The sequence below is a fragment of the Rhipicephalus sanguineus genome, chromosome 5 (assembly GCF_013339695.2).
Source record: "Rhipicephalus sanguineus isolate Rsan-2018 chromosome 5, BIME_Rsan_1.4, whole genome shotgun sequence".
Classification (NCBI taxonomy): domain Eukaryota; kingdom Metazoa; phylum Arthropoda; class Arachnida; order Ixodida; family Ixodidae; genus Rhipicephalus; species Rhipicephalus sanguineus.
Genome location: NC_051180.1, coordinates 152,404,467 through 152,415,355, shown reverse-complemented (window position 1 = coordinate 152,415,355; position 10,889 = coordinate 152,404,467). Strand labels below are relative to the sequence as shown.

The 10,889-nt window shown below is 44.5% G+C and overlaps 1 pseudogene; it reads left to right on the top strand.

The window, feature by feature from the left end:
• Positions 1–4,895: 4,895 nt before the first annotated feature.
• Positions 4,896–6,076, top strand: LOC119395022 (uncharacterized; annotated as a pseudogene).
• The last annotated feature ends 4,813 nt before the right edge of the window (positions 6,077–10,889 follow it).

Below are 10,889 nucleotides of genomic sequence, written 5' to 3'. Positions count from 1 at the left end.
TTTCCCCTCCTCCTTTCCATCGCCACCCTCCCCTCATTTACCCGTAACATTATTATGCCATACTATATGGCTATGCAGCCTATGATATACATGGTTTCGCCCGTGTGATGCCATACATAGCACACTCTGCTTTGCCCTCTCCTTTCCTTCCTCTTCACCCTCGCCATGCTATACATGGCTATGCTATACCGTGGCCGGACTGGAAAGGCAGGCGAGCATCCCGTCTTACGGCCTTCGCAATCGAGTTGAACGCAATTGTAGTGTTTCTCCGCGGTTAGCGCCACCGCGATGGGCGCAGTGATCTCACGTAGTTATAAGCCATTTAGGGGCGAAGCACCTTAGGATCTCGGCTTGTCGGCAGTGCATTGTCCTCTGCTGTCGCCGCGTGCATCGTCGTGACCCATTTGCTCGCTTGCATTGTCGTGTCCTATCTATTTGTTTGAGCGCAAGAGAGGGCGCCACCACCTCAGCGCTCGCCGTGTGGCGAGAGAGAGCGAAAGGCGCGCGTTGACTATGGAACCGCACTTTCTGCAATGAACGCCTAACTACCAGCTCGCAAGGAAAGAGAACGCGTCCTCGCCGTAGGCAGCGTCTGCTAGCGAGTTTCTTGAAAAAACCGACTGCTCAAGCTGCACAACCGTTCACCGGCCAATCCTGTATATATAGGCACTGGATCTTTTCCTGCAACGTAGTGCCGCTGGGAGATTTCTCTTGTGCGTAGTTGAACAATAAAGATTCGTAGCGTGCGCGTTAGCTAAAAGCGGACTGCGCGTCTCTATGTCTAATCTTTCTTCTGTCTTTCATTGCCCATAAGCAGTTATTTTTTTGTCGGAAACACCGGCGCACACTGCATACTTCGCCCCTTCACAGGTTTCACTTTAGTCGAGCCGAAACACGCTTCCCTACATGCTTTTAAATGCGAAGCATTTCTTAGCGAACTTCTGCGACTTTGAGCGTATCTATCTATCTATCTATCTATCTATCTATCTATCTATCTATCTATCTATCTATCTATCTATCTATCTATCTATCTATCTATCTATCTATCTATCTATCTATCTATCTAGCCGCCTACGACTTTTTCCTCTCCTGCTCGTTTCGTTAATCATATGTACACCATAATTGGTATGGCATAACATGACTGTATGACGAACATGAATGACGACTCATATCGTGAAAATCACGATATGCGTGTCGTGAATGACAGGATATACATGCCACAGTGTTGGTGCTCTTGCGGCCGTTTCGTTAACTTGATATATACCAAAATTGATACGGCGTGACAAGAGTGTATGACGAAAATAACTGACAGGTCCTAAATTGCAAATCATGACACGCATGTCATGTACAGCATGATATACATGCCACGCTCATGGTGCGCTCGCGGCCGTTTCGCTAGCTTGATATATACCAACAATGGTACTGCGCGCCGTTACTGTGCAACGAACATAAATAACATGAGTTAACTTGAAAATCATGACACGGATGTCATGTACAGCATCACTTACGTGCCACGGTCATGGTGCGCTGGCGGCCGTTTCGCTAGCTTGATATATACCAAAATTGGTATCTTGCGACATGACTGTATGAGGAACATAAATAGCACGTGTTAACATGAAAACCCTGACACGCATGTCATGCACAGCATGACATATGTGCCACGCTCATGATGCGCTGGCGGCCGTTTCCTGGCTTGATCTACCCTGAAATTGGTATCGCGTTAAGATACTGTGCAACGAACATAAATAACACGAGTTAACGTGAAAATTATGACACGCATGTCATGTACAGCATCACTTACGTGCCACGCTCATGGTACGCTGGCGGCCGTTTCGCTAGCTTGATCTACCCCGTAGTTAGTATTGCGCGACGTGACTGTGTGACAAACATAAATAACATGACTTAACATGAAAATCATGACAAGCATGTCATGTACAACATGACTTATGTGCCGCGCTCGTGGGTGCGCTGGCGGCCGTTTCGCTAGCTTTATATACACCGAAATTGGTATCTTGCGACGTGACTGTGTGACGAACGTAAATAACACTAGCTAATATGGAAATCGTGACACGCATGTCATGTACAGCATGACTTACGTGCCACGATAATGGTGCGCTGGCGGCCGTTTCGCCAGCTTGATCTACCCCGAAATTGGTATGGCGCGACGTTACTGTGTAACGGACATAAATAACACGAGTTAACGTGAAAATCATGACACACACGTCATGTGCAGCATCACTTACGTGCAACGCTCATGGTGCGCTGGTGGCCGTTTCGCTAGCTTGATCTATCCCGAAATTGGTATTGCATGACGTGACTGTGTGACGAAGATAAATAACACGAGTTAACCTGAAAATCATGACACGCATGTCATGTACAGCATGACTTACGTGCCACGCTTATGGTGCGCTGGCGGCCGTTTCGCTAGCTTGGACTACCCCGCAATTGGTATTGCGCGACGTTAGTGTGTAACGAACATAAATAACATGAGTTGCACGCATTTTCCTCAGTGACAGACAAGACGATGTATGCAGCTCTTTGCTGGCTACATCGAATTACATCGATTCCCACAATGCGTGGGATCTGGCGGTTTTTTTTGCTTGCTGCTTGCTTACTCGCTGCTTGCCGAGAAGGACGCGACTGCACACTCACGTCTACTTTTGCGTAGTCGGGAACCAACCGCAGTCGCGAACGCAACGCAGGGTCGCAGCGACAACACGGCGGTGCGGCGGGAGGTGGAAACAGACGCATTGCGAAGGCCGTAGACGAAACGCTCGCGCGCCTTTCCAATCGGCCGTGGCTATTGGCCTCGAGGCCCACCACTGGAAATGCCGGCGCCACCATCGGCGTGACGTCCTTGGCAGGATCACGTGGTCTCAGCGGCCGCGTCGGCTGCTTCTGGAGCGCTGCCGCGTGCTTTGAAAACGAAAGTTTCAAGTCACACCTGCGCTGCGTCTGTTCAGCTGCGGATGTTTTTTCGCATATCGAGCACAGTCGAAGCCATTGTAATAGGAGTTGGGGCCCCACGAGGCTACGAACATGGTGCTCTACTGCTCGGTGCCGCAGTGCCGGACATACGCAACAGAGATCGGTGTCAGCCTGCACCGGTACCCGCGGGACAAGAAATTGCGCGAAGCGTGGATTGTGAAGCTTAGAACCGGCAAGCAGCCATCGGCTACGAGTCGTGTGTGCAACAAGCACTTCCGCGACGAAGACTTTCGCTACTGCGTCGGTGCTGCGCTGTTCGGTGAGTAGCAGACAGTGCGCAGTGAGACGATCGCTCGCGCGCGCTTCCCGCCGACTAATAGTGCTCATATCCGCAGGATGGAAAAGGCGCTACCTATTACCAGGTGCGATACCATCGCAGAACCTTCCGTGCGACCTCTCGATCGTCAGCCCCGGGCTCCACGTCCACGAAATCGGCTGCAGATACGTAAGTCATTGTTTAGATACATTGGATTAAAAACTCACAGGGCCCCTTATGCAATCGCCTAAGACGAGGAGAAGGCGAAAGCCACCTTCTTTTTCTCGTCAGTCGATGTATTCATCATCCCCTGCCCGTCGTATGGCTTATTAAGGCTTTCGCTTTAATAAGCCATACGACGTTTGCTGGTGGATGTACTCAGCTCACATGGCGAGTCAAACACTGCGGCTGACGTGTTTGGCTGATGTTGGCAATAACATTCTTTCAGCCAAGCTTGCGTTCTCCTGCACTAAACACTGCATGCTTAAAAGCGGCGAATTTCCATGTGAGCTGAGGTTTTCGCAAATGATTAACTGCAAGGCATATTCGTTTTTCCTAGTGATGCTCCCTGCGTGCAATGGCAATTTACTTCTGCGTAAATGAATTGTGCCTGGTTTTATTGATACATAGGCTGAATTTTCAATTGGAATGTGTACCAATACAGCAAACAAGCCTGTAAGGCATGTTTGCTGTTCGTCTGGCCTTTCCTGGTTTTCGCAATTCATGGGTATGCCAGTGCCAAACAAGCATTTTTATGTCGTACTTCATGATACATGCAATGTGCCGAATGCGCATGGGTATTTCATTTACCTTTTCTTGGAGTCCAGAGCAGAATGGTTGTTGAGTTTTAGGGTGTTGGCAAGAACTCCATACATGTAGTATTCAAAACACAGTAAATGCAAGGAATTATGGTTAGAGCATGTACACAGAATAAATATTTTTCCCAATATGCAAAACCAGTTGTGCAATGCCCAACCATTTCTTATGATGTCATCATGTCAAGAAAAACGAGTCGCACCTGCACATTGAAATAAGTGCAAGCATGTAAGGGAAGTTATGCTGCCATGTCTTGGTTGTGATGCATAGATGACTCACAATGTTGTGATAAATGTGCCAAGATCCTGAAGTCTTCACCAAGCGTTTGTGTTGTGATGCAATATGTAGTTGTCTGTACTGTAATAAATGTGGCTGTCAGCTAATACCCTGGAGGAACAGCTCGTGCACCTGTATAAAAAATATGCTTCAACTTTTCAAACGATTGTATAACATGACTAGACGAGCATATGTCAACTTGTAAGTGGCTATAGATACCGCATCAGTACTTGTGAGAATTTTTCTACAGGCCATAAAATAGTAAGATCACAAAAGTAAATGCCACCTTTCTTTGTAGGCAGTCATGAAGCATGTATCATAAAAACAGGAGGCACACAAACTAACCACTATTAATGGAATTCTAGTTGGAAGCAAAAGAACGCAAACATCTCTGCCTTTGGCTTGAAATGTGTTGCTGCACTGTAGTAATATATGTTCATCCCCGTATGTCTAGAACTAGTGATGGATCAAGTTGCTATGTTTAATATTTGTTGTAGGTAATGTGCTATGTGCTTTAGGTAAGCACAGGCAAATTTTAATCAGTGCTTCTCATTTACAGAGGACAGACCTCTGGCTGAGGCTTTCCAGAAAGGTGATCCCACAACACTGGCTGTTGATGAGCCTCAGGCCAGCACCACTTCCCTCGCTGTCCATATTGAGGATGGAGAAGATCCAAGTGAGAGCTGTAGCCAAGGTTTGTTAAGAACACGGTTAATCTGTATTTTTAATTGATGGGAACAGCCGGAATAATAATCATTTTTTACTTCAGCCATACCTGCCGAGGTCCTCACAATTACTCACGACATTGGCATCCAAGTCGGCACCCTTGATGCAGTGCGAAACCAGCCACTAAGCATTTCAACTATACAGGATGAAAAAGCCCTCAATGTGCTTTCTGGTCTACCCTGTTTCCAGCTATTCTACAACTTGTGCGACCTGTACACAGATTGTAGACTACTTGCACATGCTAAGGGGTTTTGCATTTCAAATGAAGATGCTGTGCTGCTCACATTTATGAAGTTGCAGCACAACCTCACATTTTCAGTTTTAGGTGTGCTCTTTGGTGTTCACCGCACCACTGCAGCCGACATCTTTAAAGTAAGCGTGACTGTCCTTGCAGCAATACTGCGCAAGGCAGTATATTGGCCTACAAAAGAAGCTGTCATTGACAATTTGACTGTATACTTTAAAGATTACACCACTGTTCGGGCAGTACTTGACTGTACTGAGATTCCACTACAAAGGCCCAAGGACATGGAATCTCAGTTGCTGACATATAGTTGGTATAAGGGCACATATACAGCTAAAATTCTTGTCTGTGAGACTCCAGGAGGACTCATCAGCTATGTCAGCCAAGCCTACGGATGAAGGGCATCCGATTCCTTCATAACTAAAGAATCTAAAGTGCTGGAGAAGTTCCTACCTTCCATAGACAGTGTTATGGTAGATAAGGGTTTTCTGATTGACAAATTATGCCTTGAACATCACGTTACAATGGTACGTCCACCTTTCTTAAGGAACAAAAAGCAGCTTTCAAAAGGTGATGCCGAAAGGAATCAAAACATTGCTGCAGCACGAGTTCACGTGGAAAGGGCAATCCAACGAATGAAATTATTCAAGATTTTGGATGGAAACATAGGAATAGAGCTTTTTCCTTTTATTGATGACATTGTGCAGATCATAGCTGGAATTGTTAACCTTTCTAGGCCAATCTTCAATGATGACAACTTTTTAAATTAGGAAATTATTTTTAAGATAGCAGAATGCACAACAGAGAAGCCACATAAACAAGCTGTCATTTATTTTTGGTCATTATTCGCACTGTACAGAGAATCTGTAGATGCCCATGTTCTTACATTTGCAAACAGTGGTTTAAATGTAAACACAAACATGCATGAAAACACTTTTTCAATGTAAAAATGCTACCTATACAACCATTTTGTTGCAGATTACGCATGATGGAGCTCAATAGTGCCATCACAATGAATGTAATGTCATCCTTACAGTCTTCACCTTTGTGATCAATTTTCTGTTCAAGGTTAAAAGTAACTGTTACATCTTATGCCCTATAATGAGTTACGTACGGGACGACATAAGACTTAAAAAAATATAGAGCTCGCTCGACAACATTGCTAAAAAAGCCTTCATCAAAATCAAAAGTTAGCAGCAAGGCATTTTCGCTGTCCTGGAAAACAAAAAAAATCAGCTTTCTCTACTCCCAAAACTCCCATTTGAACTTGTATTTGGCAGAAGTATCTACTTGTTTTTTTTAAGGGTGAAATTGCCATTGCTTAGTTTTGTGAGCTCCTTTGTCCGAAACCTTTCCAAATTAACTGGGCATTTCACTTCTAGCACTCTGGCAACACAGCAGTTGCAGGTTACAAGTCCATCTGGACTTGCTCCAATACAAGGGTGTTCTTTGAAAATTACAAGGCCCATGCTTGCTAGTTTTACATTTTGGTGTGTTGTTGTGGCTAAGTAGAAGTCATTTGCTGTTCTTTCAAGCACGATTCCTCTTGACATAGCTGGAGTTTGCACTGTTTTGTTCCCTCAACACTGACTTAAGCAGTGAGCGCACGTCATGGGGGCCCATTTTTGTTTTTAGTGTATTGTACACAGAATAAGCAATAGATGCTGTTATGAGTCCTTTTCTGTAGAGCATCCAATATTGTGAGTCCGCCTGTTCTCTTGTCAGGTGCGTAATTGTTTGAATGTTTGATTGTGTATACGTCTGCTGCAATTGTAAATAAATGTCTTCTGTTGAGAGTGCCCTTGCTTCTACTGCTTTGATGACAGCTTCTGTCAGTGCTGGTGGCCTTGCTTCACTGGGTACTTCCTTATGTTGCTCTGATATTTCTACATCTGAACAGTGTTCATTTGACACTGTGCTTGTATTTGCTGCATCTGCAGCACTGCAGGCTTCTTTACCACTTGTAGAGGGGCTGCTGGCTGCATCTGCTGTATGCTTGTGGTTTCCTGGAATGAAAATACATTGCGTAAGAGCCAAAAATCATGCCTGTAACGTGAGAAAGTGGCAACATATGATTGTATGGTCAATTGTGCTGCAAAGGTGGTTCACAAATGAAACTTACGATGAAAAACAAGAAACAAGTAGACACCATGTTAATGTATTTGCCACTTTGTGTGTGCAGTGCCGCAATACACTCTGCAGTCACGCCATACCAACTAGCCCCAGTCGAGACACCGCTGACACAACTTATGCAGAATAGTTTTTGCTCATTGCACATAATAAGCTTGTACAATAATGTACATGTCATACACTATGACTGTGACTGCACATTATGCTTACAGTTTTTATAAGTGGTTTCTGTATTATGATTTCATTCATGACATGCACTGCGTTGGTAATAAATACAGTTGTCTAATTACCAGAACTTCATTTGTCTGTGTTTTCTTGTAAGCATCTGCTTCAATGCGCAGCTGGCAGAAAGTTTACAAGCCATGATAGCAGAGATAGACATAGTTAAACAATGTTGCTTTAATATCTTCCTGCAGCATCAGTGTGTGGTGCATGCATAGAAAATTCTAACTCGTACCTATGGAATGTATGCTTGTGGCAACCAGCACCAAAATGTGAAGATAACATTACGTAATGTATATGGAAGTGCCTGTAGTCAGGCTTGCCACTTCAGTGAAGTGTGTTGAAGTCCACTGGTATTTGGAAACAGTAATTTTAGCGGTGCTACTGAATGGCATGACACTGCAAGTATCAAAGCATCTCGGTCTGTTGTTTGCAGTAAGCAAGATGCAGCAGCATTGGTGCATCCAAAGGTAAGTTGGGGGGTCCGAACCCTTCTGTAATTTTCTATGTGTACGTATCCACATACAGGTAATAACATACACATACGTACATATAGAGGTATCGAAGCCCCTGAAACAAAGTCCCTGGCTACGACCTTGTGTAGTTGCAATAATTCTCTCTGTGTGGCTTGCACAGAGTGTTAACAGCATCAGCTAGTGCAAATAGCTCAAGCGGTTTTATAATGTGCAAGCCGACCCAAATATGTTCTCTGCCGCAATGGGTTGTAGGGTTTCTTGTGGTTGGCATTATCTTTACACAAATAATGGTAGCCAGTCATATCTAATAGTAGTACGCGTATGCTTACTGCTTTCACTGTGACACGGAATGCTGTAGAACTGTATGGTAAACCGTGCAGCAGCCTCTTCAAGATGTCCTCAGAAGGCAGCTCTACGTGGATGTTGTTCACCTAAACATTTCAGGAATAAACATATCTCACTTTGACTTCGTTGCCTTATTTTATGGCTGCTATGACTTTCAATTTTGAAATTAGTAAAGTTGAAAGGAATTACTGTTTACCTTCTTTGAACAGGAAAGGTCCACAACCTTCCTTGGTGCATATTTCTCTTTGATGCTTGTCTTCAGCTCTTTTCCCCACAGCTGAGGAAGATCAGTAGATGACAGGATGTCAAAGGTCTCTCTTGCATTAATGTGTAGTAGTAGTGCAATCATGTGCTTGCATTTGTGCAGCCTGAATGAAGACATGTAAAACCAACTGTTAGATTATATATATCTGAATGAAGCAATATACCGTACTAACAGCCATATGCATCCACTGAAATGACATTTGGTTTTCGACATAGACAAGCACAATAGGATATTGCAATCATATTTAGTCGGGGGCTTTTTTCAACTCACAGACATGCACTAGGTTCCTGATCGTTTTACTCGTGTTTGCAGAATACTTAAATTCTAATTGAGAAGGGTAACCCACGGGTCCAATTTTCGTTAATCACGACCGTATGAAGCCAGCAGATACTGAAGTCAAGGAAAGCAGGGGAAGTTTTTTGTGGTTGTCCTAGTGAACATAACAAAAAGTGGTCAAATTGTTCAATAAATTTAAGGTGGTTTAAATTGAGCTCAAAGTATAAAAGCATAGCTTACTAAAAATTGCACGTTTTAATGTAATACATGCTTGAAACAGCTACAGAAATTCAGTGAATTGTCTCCTAATAGGTAGTTGGCTCGTACCGTTCTCTTCCTATGTTTAGTACTTTTTCTTTCTTTTTCTTTTTTTAATGCTGGTTTCTGCCAAAACGTCCGAGTTCCCCAACCCCGTCTAACCCCCAAATTTATTTGTGTTACTCTCTAACCCCTTGTCGTTAATTTCTTGGAGCCATATTTATTTATGTGGGAAAGATGCCACGATTTTTCCGTTAGACACGGCACTGCTGCCGAAATCGCTGCGGTACTCGTTAAATAGTGCTGCGCATTAAAAATTTTGCATTTTACTCTTTACGCGTTGTTGTTACCCTGCTTTGCAGCTGCAGGTTGCTCCACTCACTTCTCTCTCTTTCACCGTCACTTCAATTTCGTGCGGGTCCTTGTTTACCGCCAACGTTTGTAGTACAGTCCGGCGAACGTACTGTACATTCTTTCTATCCTTCACGTTGCATGCAACGACATGCTTGGCCTCGTACACTGCCTCTCCTTCAACCAACAATCTCGATGTGGTGAAGCTTTGCTCAATGAATCTGTTGATTGCAGAGAGCGGCAAGTTCACTGCGATACAAAGGGAATGATAATTAAGGAACACATTAAAAAAGGCAGCGCATTTTATCACGCTCTCTGTGAGCACCGAATGAAACGAATGCACTGAATTAAGAAATAGAAGCAGCAGCAATTGCTCGTAGAGAAGGCCGATCAATATGCAGTGCGAGGCAACTTGCCAAATGACATTGAAATGTACACGAATTTAGACCGGAAAAAAAAAACCGAATCGTCGGGACGGCACATATCACAAGTTGCCATAGACGCACAAGTCGTAGTTGTAACGAAAGTGTTTGTTAACTGCTCTGATAGCGCCCGCACAACAATACCTATTTTTGTACTCACAAATTCTTATATTATGCGGCCTAAAGTACACAGCACGGTGCCGAAACACGCTGGCAGCGAAAGCGAAACCACGAGTACGGACATACATGCAGACGCACCGTCGGTCGCCGCGAACCCGTGAGACTGTTATGCTCCGTTTGGTTATACAGACAGTCAACTCTAACAAGATATTTCACATAGTTTGCACTCAGCGACTACCTACCTTTCACGCAAGAAGCCAGCTCAGGCGTCTCCATCGCGGTGACCGCTTGAAGCGGGCGCTCCGTTTTCTGCAAAAACACAGCGACTGTAAGCTATCTTGTGGTTTCTGTTAATCGAAAATTGTTATTTTCATACCAAAGAACATAATTAGTTTCGAAAGTACTTACAGAAATGTCCTGGAGGGCTTCCGCGATGTGTTTTAGTGCAGCGCCGACAGCAAAACCTATGGGAAGCGCGCCGCGGTATCCTGCCTAGCACGCAATCGAGGCGCGTCCGATAGAGGGCGACTCCGTAACTCCTCGAGGCCAATAGCGTTATGGTACTGACTGTTTCGTTACCTCAACTTTCTATGGCTCAAGCAGAGTGCGCGTTGTCTTGCGTACACTTAAAGGGGTCATGAACCACTTTTCCAAGTAATGATCTAATGGCCTCAGTATCGGATTGTACTGCCTCCCGAATCGATTGCCGCAAAAATTT